General features: G+C 35.0%; 1 long non-coding RNA gene and 1 other non-coding gene across 2 annotated transcripts; both read right to left on the minus strand.

The window, feature by feature from the left end:
* Window positions 1–458: 458 nt before the first annotated feature.
* LOC121206835 (small nucleolar RNA R71) lies at window positions 459–566 on the minus strand. The gene has a single exon (XR_005902007.1). It is a non-coding gene; the product is annotated as a small nucleolar RNA R71 (small nucleolar RNA).
* A 20,157-nt stretch (window positions 567–20,723) lies between these two features.
* LOC107943712 (uncharacterized) lies at window positions 20,724–21,795 on the minus strand. The gene is made up of 3 exons (XR_001696044.2): window positions 21,667–21,795; window positions 20,927–21,047; window positions 20,724–20,854 (listed from the first exon to the last, which is right to left on the minus strand). It is a non-coding gene; the product is annotated as an uncharacterized lncRNA (long non-coding RNA).
* Window positions 21,796–22,340: the final 545 nt, after the last annotated feature.

The following is a 22,340-nucleotide window of genomic DNA, read 5'->3' on the forward strand; positions in this document are numbered from 1 at the left end:
TTCATACCACAACTGAGGAAATGGCTGATAATCAGAATAATCCGTTACCTCTTGTGGTTGTTGCAAATCTAGTAGATCAAAATCCCGCTCCTCGTACTATGTATGATTATGCTAAACCTACCTTAACATGAACTGAATAGAGTATAGTTAGGCCTGCTGTTGCTGTAAATAATTTTAAACTGAAACCTAACACGATTCAAATGATACAACAGTTTGTTCAGTTTGATGGTTTGCAGAACGAGGATCCAAACACTCATTTAGCAAATTTTCTGGAATACTGTGACATCTTTAAGATTAATGGCGTTTCTGACGATGCCATTCGTCTTCGGCTGTTCCCATTCTCATTTAGGAATAAGGCTAAATAGTGGTTGAACTCGTTTCTGCGAGGATCAATCACCACTTGGGAACAAATGACCGAAAATTTTTTACTTAAATATTTTCCGCCGGCTAAAACGGCTAAATTAAGGAATGATATTTTTTTCTTTTGTGCAGATAGATTTAGAAACACTCTATGATACATGGGAGAGATACAAGGATCTATTGAGAAGGTGCCCTTACCATAGGTTACCCCTTTGGCTACAAGTTCAAACTTTCCACAATGGTTTGAATCCCTCGACTAGACAGATGATTGACGTAGCTGCTGGTGGGACTATTAACAATAAGACACCTGAAGAGGCTCATGAGTTTATAGAAAAGATGTCACTGAAAGTGGCAAGTCATGAGGATAAAGCCGATGAAAGCGGCTGGCGTTTTTAACGTCGATTCAATTGTTATGCTTTCCAATCAGGTAGAACTTTTGAAAAAAAATTGATGGGTTACTTGGTTCTTCACAGGTTCATCCAGTAATGCAGTGCGATGCAAGTGGGGGTGGAACGAGCAATTTAGACTATCCATCCTACGGCCCTAACATGAAGAACGAGCAAATGAACTATATGGATAATAATCCTCGGCCTCATAATAATCCTTATAGTAACACTTACAATGCAGGTTGGAGGAACCACCTAAATTTCTCATGGGGAGGCCAAGGAAATCAAAGACCACCACCTTCCCCAAGCTTTCCACAACAACCTTATCAGCAAGAGAAAAAGCCGAACTTCGAGAAGATGATGACAAAGTTTATTTCAGTAACGAAAACTCATTTTCAGAACACTGAAACTGCACTTAAAAATCAACAAGCATCAATTCAAGGGCTCGAGAATCAAATTGGGCAACTGGTTAAGATGATTTCAGAGAGACCACTAGGGAGCCTACCTAGCAATACCAAACCCAATCCAAAAGAGCATGTGAAAGCAATTACATTAAGGATTGGGAAAGTGTTAGCTGAATTTGAAAAGAAGTTGCCACTAGAATCTGACTGAAAAGAAGATGAGGAGGAAAAACCCAAAAACAATGAAAAAAACGGTGTTGAGGGAATATAAACCACCAATTCCATATCCAGTAAAGTTGAAGAAAGACCGCATGGATGCACAATTCGGTAAATTTCTTGAACTTTTTAAACAATTACATATTAATTTACCCTTTGTTAAAACTATCGCAGATGCCTACATATGTAAAATTTTTAAAGGAGCTTCTAACAGCAATTTTTTTATTATATGTTTCGACTAACATATAGCTTTTACAGGTGGAACCATGGGTCAAGCTACGTGGGATTGCCCGAGGAGTTAGAAGATATTAGGTTATTGTTAGATGAACACTTGGAAGTCGAGTTTAGTTACTTATTCTTTTGAGCCAATATTAATTACGTAATGATTCGTAAAAAAAAATCATACATAACGATATTTACAATTTTACTTTTCAATTTTAATGGATGTTGACATTGATGTAATATCTTGCATCCCGTTGGAAGTGTTGGAAAATCAACAATAATGTGAGACACAAAGGTGCCGTTGGTAATGTACGCAATGGTGGAAATGCACAAATCGGACTGGGTGTTGCAGCAATTCGGGTGAAGGTAATGAATTCCGCCGCCACTGTGAGACCTGAAAGAGTTGCACAAGGTAGTTATGTGGGGGAAGGACAACAACGATTGGGTGGTATAGCACGAGGAGCATATCGAGGCATGAGATTATAGGATGCAATCTTTACTTGTTCGCGAGCCATTTTTCTTAGCGGACACAGTGGCAGTTAATGATTACTGAACATGATTCAGAGCCATCGGTAAGCCATATCTGCTAACACTAGAGGCGAGAAGTTTGAAAATTTGACCGAATAGGTGACGTTGACTGCCATAGCAGCGTAGGAAGGGACGCAGTTGCACGACAGGTTCATCATCTGTTCCAGTAGAAGATGCATTGCCTATGGCTACTCAATATCCGGGTCATCTCAGTCTAGTTATTCCTGTTCATTTATCTAACTCTATGTTTTTTCACAAGCACCACTACACTACAGACCATCACACAGGGCCGATTCTTCTATTTCTGCATGTATATATTTCATACCACCGACGTCCCCCGCATACTATACCCCCAAATAGATGTCGATGCTGAACCCTGTGCAGGGACAGATGCTGAACTCCGCTACTAATAATGGTACTGATGCAGACTACAGTACAGCAGTCGATGACGATGTCGATGCCTGGTACCTTTCTAACGTACCAGAGATTTGGGGCACCTTATAGTTACATGCCTATAGTGACCCAAACACCACACGTATCACTTTTTTTTACGAGTGTGGCTCATCGTTGCAACCATCGGACGTAGAAGTGGCGAATACACAATGGCAGGCGAGGACAACCTCCTCGTCATTATCATCTACACGACCATCGTCCACTGCCTTGTGGCACACATTCTCCCCAACGGCACGATTGAGTTTATTTTTTCTTACAATTATTGTGATGTAAATACAAATATGTCATAAATAAATAAAAATAGAGGTTATTCATTAAAAAAAACATTTGTCTTTATTACTATCTATCATGAGTTATGAGTAAGTTAACAATAAATAAAAAATGTCGAATTTTGTTATCGACGTATTATTTTGAATATGAAATTTGATTTGGATTTAGCTTGTGTTTTAAATAAGAAGGAAAAGAAAAATAAACATGCAAAATGTTGAATAAAAAGAAGCAGGTAGATCATATATTTGATGTGAATGACATTTTACAACTAAATAAATTGTATATCCTTATAACCAATCGCAATACAGAACACCAAACTTTATAGTTTATACAGAATACAACATACAATGTTAGTATGGCATGTTGAGGCCCCAACGTACCCTTGTATAGGGACCATGTTGCTTCGTATGCCTTGGGTTTCTATAATACTCCCATAATTTTTGTTGACTGTCTTTCTCTCGAATATCTATATTGTTCCTTATTCGGGTGGAATTTGGGCGACTTTTCGAGATGCGATGTAAGTATTTGTTTGGAACCAACTCAAACAGTTCACTGGACACGGATGACCATATACTCTCATCTAGGATGGCTGAAAATTTAGGATTCCAGACACTATGAATGTGTTATAGTCAGTAGACATTGTTGATGTAAGGCGCATACTCAATTTGTAAATTCTCAAATGCGGTAATTGCATGTGCATATGAGAACTGAAGTATTTGGAATCTCCCATAATCGCAGGTCCCTTTCGTTAGGTTTATACGATAGAATGCACCTGACATTTCCTGGTCGGGCCTATCATGCTCCGTGACTCAAAAATTGAGGTTCCGACATGAGTGGCACACTACATATATCATGTTTGCTCTCGTTGTATTCCGCTGAATCTCTTGCATCACGTTATCATAGATGTATTGCATCTCTTTATCTTTCCAACATACATCACTCCATCTTAGGAAACAAGGCGGCCAATCAAAAGAATGTCTTTTTGACAATTGATGTTACTAGAAAATGACGCATCCCCTTCAGTATCGAATTGATACAATCGACCAAGTTTGACGCCATGTGATCGTATCATAGATCCCCATCGTACGACTTGTCTAGTGTTTGAACAGTATATTCAAAACATACACAAGACCGTAGGCATTAATGGTGCTCAAGTTGTTCAACTTTTTGATGGAAAACATGTTGGAAGAGCTCGTAACCTGTCAATAAATAGGTACCAATTAGTGCAATGAAGTAACCCTGTATTGAAAATTTGATGTATAGTGAATACATAGTTAGAACTACAAACCCATGTCGAGCATTAGATCTCACTCAATCGCCGAAAGATATTTTTGGTAATAGTTGGATCCTATATGTCATATATAGTACCGATGATGAGTGCAATCCAAGAGGGATCCGTGATGATCAATCACCAAGAGTATTTTGGGTCCCTCATCTGAAATAACACATATGTCGGGTTATGAGCAAACTAGGTTGCGTAATAGGTTCAGGAAAAAATCGCAGTCATTTGCCGTTTCTCCAAGAGTTATTGCAAATGCTATAGGTAGAATCTTTCGATTACCATCTTGAGCAACAGAAAGCATCAGATGTTGCTAATACCTTTCGTACAGCCAGGTGTTGTCAATTTGGACCATAGGCTTGTAGTGTTGAAATGCATTTCTACATTACTCAAAGGACCAAAAGAACCAATGGAATACTCTTTTCCTTAGGACCAACTAATCGCTGCAGTACCCTGGGAGCGTTTTAAGGTCAGTTACGAAACATAGTACGTATCGATCCAATAGCTGACACCATTGTCATATAGTTTTACGAACTCTCCCACCCGTGATAAAACTTCTCTATAGCCTTCTATTTTGCAACCCACACTTTGTAGTACATTGAAGTGTACTAGTACTAGCTACGTATGTCTGCAATCAGTATTGGTATTTCAATCTGGAGACTAGCCTTCACCACCAATAAAATAATGTCAGTAATCATGTCCGAGTCTAGCCTCGGGTAGTCCTAACTTGCACCTATCACAACACATGTATAGGGACCGGGATACTTTTTTATCTTCCACAACCCTATTTTCTTCTAGTAAGATGTTATAATTTTCCACTTACACCTTTCGTCCTTCATTGCGTACTTTCCTTCGAATTTCTCGGAGCGGAACTTCGTGACATAGTAGTTCATGCCATTCTTGATGTTGTACCGCTTTACTGCAGCAAAAAAAATCCTTGTTGGGGTATTCCATTCCAACTTCTAGTACTCCTACATCACGATCTGTGCTTGCATGACCAGTTGTTTTGTACGGAAGTCGTGAAAACTCTAAACCACTCTTGATCGATAGGTCGACGTTTTTCATGTAAGGCAGAGGTTCATGCACCTTAAATCACACATCTGGGTCTGGAGCATTGTCTGAGGCATCATTATCAGACTCACAAGGTTTCAGCTCTATTGTAACCGAATCTGGTTCAGAAAATAGTGTCACTTCTGAACATCTGGACCGCATTGCCGGATTGGCTCAAGTTCTGACTCCTCCCCCTCATTTGTGTCTGCGTCCCTTTTTCCTCATTTGCATCCTCTTCCCTCATCTGCACCTTCATTGTCATCTTTGAACACAGTGTTGGACGTACCCTCGCCGGCCCCTATCGAAAGGAATAGGTCATTGGTTTTCTTGAAATCCATGTGTTCGCCAGAATAATCAATGGGTTGACCGGTGTACGTCGATGATCCCTAAGTATAAATTTTTTTCCCCATAATATCGACCCAATGCCGAAGTTGAAATCAAATGCACTAATTGAATATCGAGCCTGAGTGTCTAGATTTAGGTTATGTTGATGCCCTGACTGGTACTGACCCTTGAAGTTTAGATCGATGCTGAAAATCGATGAGTGTCTACCCATAAATGTTCTGAGAACATTGTAGTAGCCGCTTTGAAGGAGGCCAGGAAACCCACCGTAAAATTGTGTAGTAGGAGTTTCTACTTCAGCTTTGATACCCGTATTTACTGTGATGGTAGTAGATAGGCCAGATTTATTAGCATAGGTGAACTTGACATATAACTCAATAACATCATTTTTGCTTAAAATGTGCAATGATATGACCGTCTCGAGATGTGTCTCGCTAATCACATTAAATAGCTCATATTTATAGGGGTCAACAGATGCAAGATATATGTATTGCAACCTCATAATTCTTCCCTGGCTCGATCCTCCAACTTTCCTTCTGCTTCTAGTTCGTAGCTCACGTATTTGAATGGTACTATTAAACATAAATTTTACGGACTTCACTCCAACAAACACCACCTAAAACTCTATATTACAGATTTGATTGCCTAGTATATAACGAGTTTCACTTGTCGACTCATTTCAATATTGGTTATGGTTTGGATGAATAAACGCAAAAAGATAAGCAGAAAGTTGTCTAAAGGAGTATACACAACTCTCACCCGTGATGCAAGGTTATTCTGTTTCATATTAACTTGATGTGTATCTATGTTATGAAAATTACGCCCATTTTATAAGAGAATTATATAGGGAGAAAGAGAATTCGTGCTATGAATTTTTTTTATGAATGTGCATATTCATTGCATAGTGTATGGTGCAAATAATTTTCATCACGCATTCAGAAATCATACAATTTTATTGAGATTCTGTGCTGCATAACGTGTGCAATAGTCATTTGAAAAGTACTTTCTGCCCAGAGAATAATAAATTTGTTAGAGAAAGCTCACCTAGTTAGGGGGATTTGACATGGCAGAAAAACCCCCTCAATTGGGCAAGCTTTCTCTCACAAATTTATTATTCCTCGAGGCAGAAGAGCCTGATGCTTTGAATAATTCGGATGCTTTAAACACTTCAACATGTTTAGAATATGTTCTAGCGTCCTTTGAAAGTTTTCCTTTGCAAACATATCCTTCCATGCGACTATAAAATGGCTCTAACATTCCAACCTTCATTATCCCTCACTCATATAATTTCTCTCCACTCCTTTCTATTTCTCTACTATAAACTATTTATCAGTCTTAAAAATTTCAGTCGCTGAAAATATTTAGTTTACATTGGAGGTATTATTGAGCCACTGGTGGTGCGATATCACTTTGAGCTGCACACATTTCATATATGATGCCGAGAAGGGATCATTGCGTCCGAAACCTATCATAGAGAAGTCAGTTATGGGGTGATTTTTCTTTCTATGATCAATGGTGGAAGTCGATGTGGAGGTTTCAATTGACGACCGTTATGCGGTAATGGATCAGGGTATAATAGGGGAGCTAGTTAATGGTTGTTACGCAGCCATGAGCTTAATTTTTTCCAAGACTCCAAAATGATGCCCTATAGTTAGCATACAAAAGTTTGAGGGCATATTCATACGGAAAAACTCTAGGGCTTCTAGCTATAATCGGTGTAAATTTTTTCTCCATTTCTAGGAAACCAATACCTTTAACCTTCCATCTAATTCAAAGGCCAGCATCGTCGTAGACACAGAAGGACTCTTAGGGGGGAGCGATTGTTGCGGTACAGTAAAGGTGAGGCTCCTTTCGGAGTGGCAATAGTTGTCATTATTACACAACCCATTAGTAACTACAACTGCTGCCGCGACGACCCAAGTTTGAGCTTTATTGTGCCAGAACATTCGCTCTCCTGTTGAGAGCCTTCTTGTGTCCACCTTGGTGTTAGCCTTCGAACAAGAATGAAAGGTTAAAGATACTAGCTGCTTGGAAATAGAGAAAAAAGTTATGTTGATTACACCTGGAGTCCCTAGAGTTTTTCCTTATTATTATGGCATCAATCTTATGTATGGTATGTATAGGCCATTGTTTGCGAGTATCCAAAAAGCTTGAACTACTAACTGCATAACGACTGTCACCTTGCTCCCCGATTATACTCGAACTCTTAGTCATATCACAGCCACCAGCTGAGACTTTCATCTTGACTTCAACCCCTGATCGTATCAAGCATTATTATCCCAAAACCAGATTTCCCCACGATAGGTTTCTAAGGTCATGGTCCTATCTTGTCATGACATATGAAATATATGTGCGTTGAGGCGCATTATCACATCATCTGCCCCTCAAAAATACCTAAGAATTTCTATCATTTCAGTCAAAAACCCTAAACACTTTCAAAATATCCTAAAGCCCTAACCCTCGAAAGAGGAATGGAAAGCGCACCCAGCTAGACATGCTTTTCGTTTCTCTCCTAAAATTGGCCTATTTCCTTAATTAATTTTAAAATTGGCCTAAAATGCATAATTAATTAAATAAAACGACCTATAGGCCTTGTCTACTCCTCCTTTCACCTTCATATTGTAACACCACTTACCCGATCTGGTTGCCGATCCCAAGCAATAGGATGCTAGAAACAAATACGAAACAATTACATATAAATTATAACTCAAAGTATCAATTAATTATCAAGCAATTCATAAATAATCAAGTTAACATGTGATTCAATCAATTTTGGGTTAATATCGAGCTTACGAAAGCTTAAAACTAACCTAGTAGTAAACAAGGATCATTTTGAAACTAAACAAAAAGTTAGGAAAAAATATGCAAACAGGGGTCACAAGGCCATGTGGGATGGGACACACGATCGTATAGGCAAGCCGTGCAACAGACTGATACTGTATAGTATTAGAGTCACACGGCTGTGCAAACAATCGTGCACACTCATCAAGGCCGTGTAGGTTAAAAGTGTTAATATTCAAAAATGTGTCACACTGCCGTGTAACAGATTGTGGCCGTGTGCACTAAAATCACCTAAAAACTTACAGACCACACGACTGTGCCATATGCCTATGTATGGAACACGACTGTGTCTCAAGCTGTGTGTACCTGGAATTACTTTTTAATGCAAGATTTCTATGTTAGCTCACTTAAGCAACAAGCAATCCTTTTAAACCATATTTAACTAATTCAAAAGCATCCAAATCAAACCAAAATCATCATTTTAAACAACCAGCTTAAGTGCCTAACCAATATGCCACAATTGGCACCTCAATTCACAATTCAATATTAACTAATCTATCATATTTATCCATACCAATATGCCTTCGAGGCACCTCAAAAAGTTCAACCAAACATATGCTATTAAACTCTTTTTAATACATAATGAACCACTCAACTTCAATCACAAATCATACACCAAAACTTACCATTCAATACAAGATCAATAGTAGCATACCATTCATCACTTTCAACTAAATACCAATCACCACATCACCTAACATATTATCAAATCAACCTTTAAACCATGAATCACATAAACCAAATTACTTTAGCAAGACATTAACAACATGACCTTTATCACTATATACATAAACATTTATATATACATAATCTCAAAATGCCAAAATGAGCATTATAACCATAAGACATCCTAGGCACATGCCAAGATCAAAATGAACACATCACCAACACTTGAGTTTGGGATTGTTGCTATATGTTGAATCGATGGTCAAATCTTTAGATACCTAACCTACGCTCAAAAAATAAAACCATACACTAAGTATAAGTTAGTGGCATTTCTATAATTTGAACATAAAAGCGAAACATAATACATTTAAAATGCTCAAGTTAAAATTAGATGATGCTATGCAATTAACATGTCAATTGTGCAAGTTCTTATATTCATTGCTTACTTCAAATACATTCTACCAATGATGAAACATGACAAATCTGCCTCACAAATTATTTGATGTCTCAACTCATATGATGATACATTCTATTTTAATTTCCAAATCCATAATTTCTATTGAACATTTCTATCAATGTTCCAAACCATTTCACAATTGATTACTCCATTTCTTAATTCATTTCCATTTCAACATTAAGTATTTTTTTAATCATTTATTTCCTTATTAACACGACTCAGACTCAGACGGATACATAGATCCAACCAACACACCAGTTTGGCACCCAGTGCCTCATTAGATAAATCCGAAGCAAATAGTTGCTCCCAGCGCTATCAATATGTTTGACACTTAGTGTCTCATCAGTATAACCAAAGAAAATTGGCACCTAGTGCCTCATCAACTTGTAGTCGAAGTATCTCTGAACTCTTCTTATCCTATAGCATGCCAACTATATTCGACCTTACCCGAACAGTTAATAGGGTATTCATTGAAAAATTTATTATCAATCAACATATCATTTCACATATATATCTATTTATCATTTTAATCATTCATCCATATACATGAAAACATCAATCAGCTTTATATGCATTCAGTTACACATTCACATAATCATATACATTTTCACATAATTTCAATTTAGTCCTCCCTACCGATATTCAACTCAAGTCAATTACAAGATAGCTCATCATATCAAAATGTCTCACCTTAAATTCTTACAATGCAACAACAGTTCAATATGCAACAATTTACAAGTAGTTTGAATTATAGAAACATAAACAGTAAATTCAAGCTATTCGCCAATGACTTTGTCTTTTCCTTTGTATTTCGAGGAATCCGGGTTGACGTTAGCTACGGATTAAAACAAAAATATAAAATCATCAATACGCAACCATTTTTACATTCAATTGCTATTTTATACAACTTTGACATTTTATTCAATTTAGTCCATAAAATTAGGACTAACATAACTTTCAAATCTAGCCTCATATTTTTATGTCGATTTCACTCTAGGCCTAATTTAACTTCCTATTTCACATTTCTATAACAAAATTTGAAATTTATGCAATTTAGTTCCTATTGCACAAAATCATCAATTGATTTTACAATTTAGTCTTTTTTCAAAACTAAACTTAACATCTATTAAATTACTCCTTAAAACTCTAACTAAAACTCTAACTATTCAACAATGATAACATCCTTAAACTTTAACAATATCAAAAAACATAATATGAGTCGACTAACTTAAGCTTCCAGGACTCCAAAAACAGAAAAATTATAAAAAAGAAAAAAGAAGAAGAAGAAGAGACTAAATTAAACTAACCAAATTAGTGCTTGAAAGTTTGGAAAACTTAGCCGTGTGAAGCTTTTCTTCTCCCTAGTTGTTTCGGTTGAACTCTTTGAGGAAAATGTTTTTCCTCCACTAAGTTTCTTTTCTTTTATTTTATTACCAATTTATTTTTATTATCATATTATTTAATGTTTTAAACATAAAAACATACATGTTTTTAATTCCTAATCGGCCATTATAAAATTTTAAGGGTATGTTTATTTTATAAGTCCTTACATAAGTTTAATTTAAAGGTTTATTTTATAAGTCCTTACATAAGTTTAATTTAAAGATTCCTTAATAAATTATATTTTCGACACTTTTATGTTTTAGTCTCTCTACGCTAATTAAACCCTAATTTGATAAAATTAGTCAATCAAAATTTAATTCGCTTCTAATATAATTCTACAACCACACTTTTCGACATCACTAACTTCTGAATCGTTACACATTTAATTGTTGTTTTGGATAGTTTAACACACTTAAGTTTAAGTATGTTTAAGTATGTAATATATTTTAATTTAATCTTAAGAGTTTAAGAGCGTGTTTGGATGAAGAAATTTAATAGTTTTAAGATTTTTAATATGCTTGATAAATATGTACTTTCTCTATTTATTTGTGATATTTCTCCCCTTGAATTATGCTATTTATGTTCTTAGTTATATTATTTATACTTGTATTTTATTTATTATTGATTTAGGGTATAGTTGAAGAAAAATAAGTTTAAAATTTATTTTTGAAAAGTTTTTACGGTTTGCACTTTCAACATATTGCAATTTTAGTATTTTAACCATAGCTTGAGCTACAAATTTCCTTTTTGGGCCCATAATTCACCAATTCGAAGAGTAAATAAATTTATTTAATAGATGAAGCCCAAAAAAATGTCAGGAAAATATCCAAAAATGGCCTGCAAGTTTGACGCGCAAGTTGCCGAATTTTTTGAAAAGTTCTGCATTATTTAATTAGGGACACTTTTGTATTTTCTCCATTATATTATTTTTGGACATTATTAGGTTAAGATTGAGGAAGACACAGACCTAGCCATTCTTTTTTATTTTATTTTATTTTGTTTTTGTTTTTATTTTTATTTTATAGGTTTCTAAACCCTCTTTCCTAGTCAATCGAAATTTGATTTAATAAATTCCTGAGACTTAATTTGCTCTTTAATTCTTCTTTGTTCTTTGGTATTCATGCAACTTCTGTTATAATTACGATTGTTCAAGTTTATTAAATATGTGGCAAGTATTTGATAGCTTAGAATGGTGGCCAAGTCTATTAGAATGATTAAATATGTAATTGTTTAATTTATTTTAATACTAGTGACGAATTGCATAACTTGTTTATGTTGTAGTTTATGTTTATGTGGCATGGATGTGTGATATAGTTTAAATGAACTCCGTTGTGGTGAGTTTGTTGGTTTGAATTAGGTCTCTCTAGTTTTGATGTTGTCGGTAAGGTAGATCTTGGGTGTTGAGTTACCAAGTTATTTATCGATTAGGGAAATAATTTCAAACGAGTTGTCTTTTGGTTATCGAAAAAGTAAGAAGAGATTAGTTGTTTTGCGTTGAGTCAACAACTTGAACTAATTTATTGAAGTCACTGAAGATATCTTTGTATCAATGATCGAGTTCACAGGTTGCACAAAGATTTTACCTTTGGCTAGAGTTTTTCCCCATTGATTTGATTTGATTTGATTTTATGATCTCTTTTCACTTTGTTTTAGTTTTAATTTTAGTTTTTAATTTTAAACCTCCTTTTTATTTGTATTTTTATTAAAGAAATAAAATTATCATCGGTTGTTGTGGATACAACCCTACTTTCTGTAATCTACTAATCTTATATTTTCACTACAGGAAAATAGACTTTTAGCGGTGCTTTTTTTAGCCTTTAGCGGTGCTTTTAGGTGCCGCTAAAACTTTTAGCGGCGCTTTCTAAAACGCCGCAAAAAACGCCGCTATAGGTAACGCCACAAAAACTTGTGGCGTTTATTGAAAAAAACGCCGCTAAAGGTCAAGGCTTTTAGCGGCGTTTGTTGGAAAAGCGCCGCAAAAGGTCAAGGCTTTTAGCGGCATTTGTTAGAAAGGCGCTGCTAAAGGTCAAGGCTTTTAGCGGCGTTTGTTGGAAAAGCGCCGCAAAAGGTCAAGGCTTTTAGCGGCGTTTGTGGGAAAAATGCCGCTAAAGATCAAGGCTTTTAGCGGCGTTTGTTGGAAAAGCGCCGCTAAAGATCAAGGCTTTTAGCGGCGTTTGCGGGAAAAGCGCCGCTAAAGGTCAAGGCTTTTAGTGGCGCTTTTTCTACAAACGCCGCTAATTTTGGCAGGTTTGTAATATTTTTTTTCACCAATATCCAGCCCTTCCTGCATTAAAATCCAACCAAATACAACAAATATAATATAAAATGCAGCCAAAAACAACAAATTTAACATAAAAAATACAACCAAAGTCATTAATTCTAAATGATACTTCAAATTTAACTAAAGATATATGATATAATTAATAAATAAAGTATAATTTAAAATATTTTTACAATAATGTCTTACAATAAGACAACTAATGTCTAAGACGGCGGCTTTTGCGATTGTTGAAACATATGCATCATCTGCTGAAGCTGTAGCTGGAGGTCATCGTACTTTTTGCTCTATTCTGCTACCATCGCTCGTGCCTCTGCCTCTCTCGCTGCAGCCGCTGCCTCCCTCTCTGCTGCCTCCGCTCTAAGTTGTTGCTGGAGTTCTTCATATTTTCGTTGAACCTCGGCAATTTGCTCAATCGTGTTCGCTTGCATCTGAGCTATCTGGTCTCTTAACCTTTGAACTTCAGCTTGAGCTTGACTTCCGGAAGGCATGTATTGCTGGGAGCCGGATCCAAAATATTGGGTCGGGGTAACACCAGATCCTTGAAATCGAACCCAACCGTACCTTTCAGGACCCAAAATTTCAGTGATAATTCTGTTATCAATGTTCTCAAGATTAACAGAACTATCACTCGAAGCAATCGCTTCATATTCCGCCTTCTTCTCCTTTAGTTTCTCCTAAAAAATCAATTAAAGAGTTAGAAACGAAATATATAAATAAAAAGAAATGCAACATAACTTAACATTATTTAAAACTACTAATGATGAATTGAATTAAACAATTATAATTAAAGATTATAAATATTTAAAATAAATCAAATATTATTAAGTGAATATACCATAATTTCTCCAGCTTCGGATGTCATAGGAGATCCATCTTTCTTCCTATGCGTAATCTCAAAAAGCTGAAGACGTCCAACTTTTTGTCCGGATTTGACTTCCTACAATAGAGTAGTAAGAATATTATTTAATAATAGAAAGTTATTAATATTTGAAAGAATTAATAAATTCATAATACCTCGGCCTCAGTTACAGAAGCAAAACTTCTCGACCCTGCCGTGTGCGTGAATTTTTTTTTTTGCCTGCTGCTTGTTCCAACTCGCTCACGGTCCTACATAATAATATTATTATTACGTATATAGTAAACACTATATATAAGAGTTTGGAAATACGCAATACCTCTCCTTTCTTTGAATTCCAAAATCTAACCGCATCTTCCCATTGATACCTCAGCATTCCTGGCGGAACATTTCTTAGTTTTTCCTCGAGGCTTATGTCTTTCTTAAAATATTGTTTCTTTAAAGTGCTTTTATTGTCTCTCCATCTTTTACCTAATGCCTTCTTGATATAATCATCGGAGACTTCTAAAGCAAATCTCTCCTAAAAAAACATAAGTTTAGAATGTAAATATAAATGAAACTTAAACCAAAGTATTATAAATTGCATTCACATTTTGTTACCTTAATATTAGCGAGAGCCTGGTTTTTGTTGCTATCAGGCATGTGATGCCATGATTTGTAGTTGATGGGCAACATATTTGCATTTCGTGCTAAAATGCCCAAATAGCCTGCTAAAAGTCGAGCTTCAGATCCAACAGGCTGACCATGAGTATTTCTACTTACTTTAACACGCTCGACAGGATCTAAGTCGTATAAATCTCTAAGTAGCGTACGTCCTCGAACTTTGCGCGTCCCACCACTTTCAGCTGAAAAATGATATACTATTATTATATTAAAATTGACAAATAATTCAATAATAAAAGTCAACACATGTAAAATGAACATAATATTACTTTGAAATTCTTCTGGCTCATCAAGTGTCTCCGGCACATTCGAAGATCCAACAACTGTCTGCTGTTCACTATTTCTTTCTTCCGAATTTGGAGTATTCTGGACAATACTTAAATCTCGTACTCTTCTTCTACACATTTTTCCTACAATACACATAAAATAATTAAAGTTTTAGTAACAAATTACAACAATAGTAGTACATATAAAATAGTTAAATTATATAACATGACAAAGATTAAAATTATAATATTACATATAATTAAAAAAATTGTAAAATCTTACTACACCATTATTCGTAAATATCTTCATCCACATCATGTCGAACCCATTGGTGTTGTGTATTAGTACTAGGGATATTTTCATCTAAGTTTTGTTTTGGAAAAGGTAATGTTTCTGATCTTTCGACGATGTCATCTCTACTTCCATTACCCATTTCAAACAAGTCTCTAGGGGTGTTCCGGAGTACAACATACCAACCCTCATCAGTTGGATCTTTCGAATAAAAAACTTGTTTCACTTGAGAGGAAAATACATATGGCTCGTCCATCAATTGTTGTCCAGTGTGAATCAAGCGAGAGAAATTCAACATTGTAAAACCAAATTGATCTTCTTTAATTCCTCGAGCAGTATTAACATCAGCCCAATCACACCGAAATAAGACAACTTTCCATCTGCCATAGTAATCCAACTCAATAATGTCGGTAAGAAGTCCGTAATACTCCACATTACCCTCAACCGGATTACTGTCCCTAGCACTAGCATAACTTGTAATTGAAGAATTAACAACAACTCCACAATTTTGAGTTCTCCTCATTCTCTCACGATACTTTGTATGAAATCTGTATCCATTGATGATGAAGGCACTATATCTTTTTATTATTCTGTTCGGACCTTGGGAAAGCCATTTAACTTCGTCATTGACGTCCTTTCCACTCCAAACCTATTGAATCGAAAGTAAATTGAATAATTAACTAAATTACGGGATTATATGTAACTTATTAACTTTAGTTACATACCGTTTGACTTAACCATTCATGAAAAGATTCTGTGAATAACTTATTAATCTCTCGATGTTGCAATCTTCGAGAGCGTGCACGATATCTCAAAATTTGTTTGTACTCACTATGTTAAAAACAAGTGTATTTGGTTAGAAGATAAACAAATCAAAACGACAAATATGTGAGGAAATTTTAGAACTTACTTGCGTAACAGTTCAACTAAATCGTGGTGAAAAAGTACATATCGATGTGCTTGTATCCACGATATATCATCTAATTCTGCAATTTCAACTTTGCCGATTGGTTCTCCATAACTTTGGAATAAATAAGTTTCGGCCAAGTTATGATCATTGAGCCCAGCATTTCTATTTGGTCTATTCAATCGTGTTTCAACATCTTCTAAATATCTAGAACAGAATGTCATGCACTCCTCTGCCAAGTAGCCTTCAGCAATTGATCCTTCTGGATAATGCTTATTGCGACAATAAGATTTCAATTTGCTTAAGAACCTAAACACGATATACAATATTTATCAAAAGTTGTAACTAAATGTATAGACGCGAATAAATAAATACTTGACAAATAAATTAGCACATTTCTATTGGATACATCCATCGATAAAAAACCGGTCCACCAAGTATTGCTTCGTGAGGGAGATGGATTACCAAGTGGACCATAATAGTGAAGAAGGAAGGTGGAAAGATCTTCTCCAAATTGCATAAAGTCAAAGAAGCTCGATACTGTACTTTCTTAAGTTCTTCAACATCCAAAACTTTGCCACAAATAGCTTTCATTATATTGGATAGTTCAATTATACAGGACGTCACATTTTTTGACATGCAGCACCGTAAAGCAACTGGGAGTAAATCTTGCATCAAGATGTGGTAATCATGTGATTTTAATGAATATAATCTTCGATCTTTAAGACTCACACATCGAGATATATTTGACGCATACGCATCTGGGACCTTTATATCCTTCAACACCATACAAAAACACCTCTTTCTCTTCCTTTGACATTGAAAAAATAGAAGGCGGTAACCGATATTTCCCATTCGGAAGTACTTGAGGATGAAGATCACGCCGAATTCTCATGTCAACTAAATCAAGTCGACTCTGAAGATTGTCTTTTGATTTTCCATCGACATTCAAAATTGTCCCAATTATGTTCTCACAGACATTCTTCTCAATATGCATGACATCAAGATTGTGGCGTAAAATATTATGCTCCCATTAAGGTAACTAAAAAAAAACTTCTTTTTTTCCACAAGTCTGCCTCATTAGGATCATCCTCTTCGTCAGATTCATCATCAGATTCATCCCTCGATATTCTCTTTGATTTCGTGTTAGGTGGTTGATTCATCTTCCCATAACTAAAGTTGATATCTTTTAACATAAACAAGATTTCAGATCCAACGGTCTACTGAGGAGCGCCTCTGTACTCTTCAGTACCGTCAAATAGAGTCCTCTGAAATCTAAATTTATGATTTCCATCTAACCACCGACGATGGCCCATGTAAGAGAACTTCTTCCCATTGTACAACCACTTCGAACAAGTTTGCGCAGCACAACAAGGACAAGCATAACGTCCTTTAGTACTCCAACCCGATAAATTAGCATAAGCCGGGAAATCATTAATTGTCCACAATAAAGCTGCACGTAAATAAAAGTTCTCTTTTCTTAATACATCATATGTCTCAACACCCGACCATAATTGTTTTAACTCTTCAATAAGTGGCTGCAAATAGATGTCAATATCATTTCCGAGACCTTTCTCTCCAGGAATAATCATTGATAAAATATACGAATATTGCTTCATGCAAATCCATGGAGGCAAATTGTAAGGAACAAGCACCACAGGCCAAGTACTGTACGAAGTACTCATGATTTTAAATGGATTAAAGCCGTCAGCTGCTAGCCCAAGCCTCACATTTCGAGGATCGCTTGCAAAGCTTGAAAATTTCAAGTCAAATGATTTCCAAACTAAAGAATCCGTAGGATGTCTTAATAATGCATCATTGGTCCGTTGATCATTATGCCACCTCATAGTTTCGGCCGTCTTTGACGACATGAAAAGCCTTTGAAGTCTTGGTATTAGGGGAAAGTATCGCAAAACCTTGACTGGCTTCTTTCTTAGCTGTGCCCCACCTTCATCCGCATTCACATCTTCTGTATTCCCATTCATCCAACGAGACTTGCCGCGAACATTACAACGCTGTTGGTTCTTCTGATCACCCTAGTACAACATGCAGTCATTTGGGCAACTCTGAATTTTATCGTACCCAAGGCCCAAATCTTTTATTAGTTTCTTCATATCTTGATAAGATTAGGGGATTTTTGTAAAAGGAAACATCTCTCTCAGAAACTGTAGCAGCATTGTAAAAGAATTTCCAGTCCACCCTCCCAAACATTTTAAGTGAAATAAACGAATGCAGAAGGACAATTTCGAATATTTTGATCCCTCGTAAAGTGCTTCGTTCATTTCATTAAGTAAATTGTAGAACTTCGCCGCTTCTTCATTTGGCTCCTCATAAGGTGCACTTGTTCCCGTTTCGCCAAAAACATTTCCACCAATATTACAATCATCGGATGCAATAAAGTCAGGTGGAAACGATTGCTCACCATGACTGTGCATATTAAATGCATCCTGCAACATACCTTCCATGTCATCTTGTCTAACATACTGATGGTAATCAGTATCAAGATAAGTCGGATTAATCGTTGAAGAAGTTCCACTAGATGTACACTCTCCATGAAAAATCCATTTTTTATACCCTCGAATAAAGCCATCAACAATTAGATGTTCGTAGACAACTTCACAAGTATGCCAATTGATGTTGCCACACTTCTTACATGGGCAAAGAATCATATTCTCTTGGCTTGCATTTTGAAATGCAAAATTCATAAAAGTTTGTACTCCATTTCGATAGGCGTTGCTTACCCTTGACAATTTCATCCAACTCCTATCCATTTCGTAGTTCTTGAATTCTAAAGTTGACAATAAATTACACAGGTAAGCTGTTTATTATGTAAGTCTTGATATGATATATTTTTATGTTTTATGTAAGTTATGCAGATTATGTAAGTTATGAAATTTGAACTTTAAACTATATGCTTTTAAGGAAATTATTAGATTACACTACATGTATTAGTTAAGTTATGTAAGTTGTTATGTACGTTATGTGACTTATGTAAATTATGTAAGTTATGTGAGTTATGTAAGTTGTTATGTAAATTATGTAAGTTATATGAGTTATGTAAGTTATGTAATTTATTTAAGTAATGATCAATATTAATACTATTTTGATAAAAATTAGTTATAACTTTTAAAGATATTTAAAATTATTAAATATTAAAATCAAACATTATTAATATAAAAAAATAGTAATTTGAATATAGTAATTTTTTAAGATTTATCATACGTGGCGTTGTTACACCTAGGGAGGATCCATTATATCTTACAGCTCGATATAAGGCAACCCGTCAGGTTTCCAGCCTATATACTTTGAATCTTTAAAATATTTAAAAAAAGGTTGGAGAGAAGGTCAGCTATTGTTGTAATTTTAATGGACAAGCAAGCTACATGGTAATGAATATTCAATAGTAAATGAGCTCGATAGAACTTTTTTCAAGTCTTTTTGAATTTTTTAAGATTCATCATACGTGACGTTGCTACACCTAGGGAGGATCCATTATATCTTACAGGTCGATATAAGGCAACCCGTCAGGTTTCCAGCCTATATACTTTGAATCTTTAAAATATTTAAAAAAAGGTTGGAGAGAAGGTCAGTTATTGTTGTAATTTTAATGCACAAGCAAGCTACATGGTAATAAATATTCAATAGTAAATGAGCTCGATAAAACTTTTTTCAAGTCTTTTTGAATTTTTTAAGATTCATCATACGTGGCGTTGTTACACCTAGGAAGGATCCATTATATCTTACAGGTCGATATAAGGCAACCCGTCAGGTTTCCAGCCTATATACTTTGAATCTTTAAAATATTTAAAAAAAAGTTGGAGAGAAGGTCAGCTATTGTTGTAATTTTAATGCACAAGCAAGCTACATGGTAATAAATATTCAATAGTAAATGAGCTCGATAGAACTTAAAAAGGTATGATTTATTTTGAATAAAAAGTTTAACTTAAATGATAAAATGGACGATAATATTTGTGATAAAACAGACAATAATATTTGTGATAAAACGGAAGAGAATATTTATATAATAATTTAAATTGAAGTTAAAAACTATATAAAATATTTTATTAAATATTTGTATATTAGATGGGACATATTATATTAATAAATAAATTTATCAAAAATCGTGATAGAAATATTTTTATATTAGATGAGACATATTATATCAATAAATAAATTTATTAAAAATCGTGATAGAAATATAGAAATATTAAATCACAAATTACGAAATATGGTAGAAAAAATTAACGTGGCAAGCATACATGTCGAAAGGTATAATATTATTAAAAGGTTGGAAATTGAGCAGAAATGATCCATTTTAGAGTACCATTGTAAGTAAAAACATACGCATTGCAACCAGTAGCAAAGAGATCCCAAAGATAAGCAGAATAAGCAAATTAAAAAAATTAAAGACAGCATACCAAGTCTCTAAGGATAAACAACATAAGCAAATTAAAAAAATAATCAAAGGACAGACTTGAAATAAGTTAAAAACATGATCCATTAATTATCCATTAAAAACTAATCTTACGATAACCAAGAATGGTAATTTAAAAAAATGAAAATAAAAGAAAATAAAAGAGTAGCTAACCTTCTGGTTATGTAGGCTTTGTATTTGAGTAGTATTTGTACTTTGTATTTGGTTTCTTAGATCTCGAGTGGTAACTGATAGAGCAGTTGAAAGCTTCGGCTCTTTTTGCTATTGCTGATCCGATCTTGCCCAATCCAACAATTCCAACTGATTACAATTATTACAAACATGATTAATTATTTAGCATATAGCTATCCAAATGAAGAAGAAGAAGCTGACCTGAAGATAATCTTTTAGTACAGCGACCAAATTGATTCAGACTTCCTCTACTGAAGTGCTGTCATCTACATCCATATCATTCTCCACACCTTTCTCACCCAGTTTGAAGTAGTTGGCAAATCTGTTATTAAAAAAAAAACAGATTAAAAAAGCAAAAAGCAAAAACCAACTGTTACTTATAAACGCAAAAAGCAAAAAGCAAATCTATAAACCTTTTTTTATTATTAATTTTAAAACTTGCATGTTTTGATGGTTAATTAATTGAGTTACTCTAACATTTGGCATTTAAATTTATTGTTTGGATAAGATGTGGAGTGTCACAAAATGATTCCTTCCCACACCCAGACTTAACTTGTACTTAAAAACATGGATAATGAGAAAATAACAAGGTATTGCTATCAACCTTGAAAAGGAAATAAATAAGGTAAATTGCTCAAAATTTAAAAAGAAGTATGGATAGACCAAAAAATAACCAGGCAACATCTAAATGCATAGACATTTAAATGCAAAATTTAACAAGGTATTGCTATCAACCTTAAACTTTTATCAGACCAAAAAATAAACATAACAACATCTAAATGCATAGACATGGAATCTTATATTTCAAAGAACCCTCATCACCATGTTTGTTCCAAATTTCAACAGCTTGCCTAACTACCAACTACCAAGTACCCAGAAATCTTAGATGCAGAACAAATTCGTATTTACAAATTGTAAAAGTCAGAATCAGTTTTTTATACCATCTTTATATTGCTGCTATTGCTACAAATTAGGTAGGCTCTTAAACTAAACTGATATTTCCACTCATCAGTTCCTCTTGAAATGGCCTGTAACGCAAAATGCATAGATCTTCAGGCACCATTTGAAAGTGGTCATTCCTGCTAGATGAATGGTAATAGTTTTGTTAGCAAGTAAACTGGAAAGGAATGGCATTTACTAATTCTTAGAGCAGAAGCTATAAACAAGTGAGAATAGCGAATTGCCTGCTATCAAAGCTTGCAGATTGCCTGCTGCCGTCAAGGTACAAAGGCCTTGTTTCTCTCTCGCATTTGGCAACAACAAATGTGTCTAGTTGTGGCTCTGGAACTGAAAATCATAAACATAAATCAATAATCAATTGGCAAATTGTAAACAAAATTGCAGTCAATGAGTGGACTTTGTTTTCAAATCAACCACAAGTTCCAAGTACTTGAACAGAAATCACTCAAGAAAAACAAACTAAAGCCTGTTAAGGTGTAAACCTAAGAAAGAACTAGTTACAAATTGCAAGTACTTGATTGTTGTCAGAAAAGCACTACGAAGGTAGAGTGTTCGACTTAGTTCCAGTAGTCGGGGTTCAAAACTTCAAATCCTCATAACCTCAAATATATACAAGAAAAGAAGGACAAAAAAACCTTCTGAGCGCATAACAAGA

This window comes from Gossypium hirsutum, chromosome A09 (assembly GCF_007990345.1).
Source record: "Gossypium hirsutum isolate 1008001.06 chromosome A09, Gossypium_hirsutum_v2.1, whole genome shotgun sequence".
Classification (NCBI taxonomy): domain Eukaryota; kingdom Viridiplantae; phylum Streptophyta; class Magnoliopsida; order Malvales; family Malvaceae; genus Gossypium; species Gossypium hirsutum.